This window comes from Diceros bicornis, unplaced genomic scaffold (genome assembly GCF_020826845.1).
Source record: "Diceros bicornis minor isolate mBicDic1 unplaced genomic scaffold, mDicBic1.mat.cur scaffold_90_ctg1, whole genome shotgun sequence".
NCBI classification, from domain to species: domain Eukaryota; kingdom Metazoa; phylum Chordata; class Mammalia; order Perissodactyla; family Rhinocerotidae; genus Diceros; species Diceros bicornis.
The window spans coordinates 743,968-745,247 of record NW_026691791.1 but is presented as its reverse complement, the minus strand read 5'-3'; the positions used below and the strand labels follow the sequence as shown (position 1 = coordinate 745,247).

The following is a 1,280-nucleotide window of genomic DNA, read 5'->3' as shown; positions in this document are numbered from 1 at the left end:
TTTGTTGTTGAGAGTGACAAGGACAAAATGAGAATAAAGTCATACTCATAAGTGTCTAACAACATGGGGGAGAAGAAATGACATGCAGTACTCCTGAGTTTTGACCTCGAGATTTCTGTTCTTGATCCAAATCTCGTTGATGATGTCCCAGGACACAGGTCAGATTAATCCCCACAGGGAGAGAGGGAGGGTAGAAGTACAAGGCATCTGACATAATTGTCCTGGGAAGGCAGGTTTTGTTTATCAGTCTGATCCACATTCACAATTTATTTTTATAGAGTAAGAGGAAAAGAAGTATGATGATCAAATCATCACAGAGGAAGCGACATGATTGTGGAATCCAATCCAACCCAAAGCCTGGTTTGAGCATCTCCATCCCTTTGAGGATGTCCAGTTACATATTCAAGAGGCCAGTTACTAGAATCTCATCCTATCCTGGCAATGAGGTCAGATGCCATCAAAAGGAGGAAACCTTGGAGCAGCCCCAACAACTCTGCACGCAGAAGAGACTGCAAGGTCTCCAGTTCTGCAGCGTGCAGGAGAATGTTAAGTCCTTTGGACCTTGCCAAAGCCCTGCTGAATCTTGCACCTAGTTGCACAGGTGCATCACTGCCAGGTGTGCTCGCAGGTGGTCAGAACTCCAGTCCCATGCCCACCCCTGCCTGGTCTTCAGATTCAGCAGAGACGATCCCAGGAGCTGCACTGTACATCCCACAGCTCCTTTGCAAACAACTTCTGGTGACTGAGGAAGATATCAGGAAACAGGAAGAGAAAGTGAAGATGGCAAGAGAGAGACTGGCGGTAGCACCCATGCAGACAGACTTGCTAGCGAGGCAGGGAGAGTGAGAGGCCAAGAAGGACATCCCGACAAACGCAATGAAGAAAAGACAAAACGGTGCAGATGACATGGAGCTCACACTACATTAATGCCTCTGCAGGGGTCCTGAAGTCTTCTTGCATTGATCTCTTGAAACTTTAATATATACCAATAGTTTTCTTTTCTTTGATTCCTTTGCATAACAGAGAAGATACAGACAGTGATCCTTCTGAGGTGAGAGATTGGGTTTCAGGTGAGGAGAGAAAGGAGATCTTTCTTTCTCATTTTGTTCTCTCATTTTCCTTTCCTGAGTGTTATGCATTTGTATTTTAAGATCAACAGAGAGTTATCACAGTCAGGGGATTCTTTAGAGTTTTGCCCGCACAGTCACAGAGAAAACCTACATAGTCCAAATGGATTGTCCTTTTTGTGTAATATTCCAACAGATTCCAACATAATATTT

The 1,280-nt window shown here is 44.5% G+C and overlaps 1 pseudogene; it reads left to right on the top strand.

Moving 5' to 3' along the window:
• Positions 1-299: 299 nt before the first annotated feature.
• On the top strand, positions 300-869 carry LOC131403806 (methyl-CpG-binding domain protein 3-like 1; annotated as a pseudogene).
• The last annotated feature ends 411 nt before the right edge of the window (positions 870-1,280 follow it).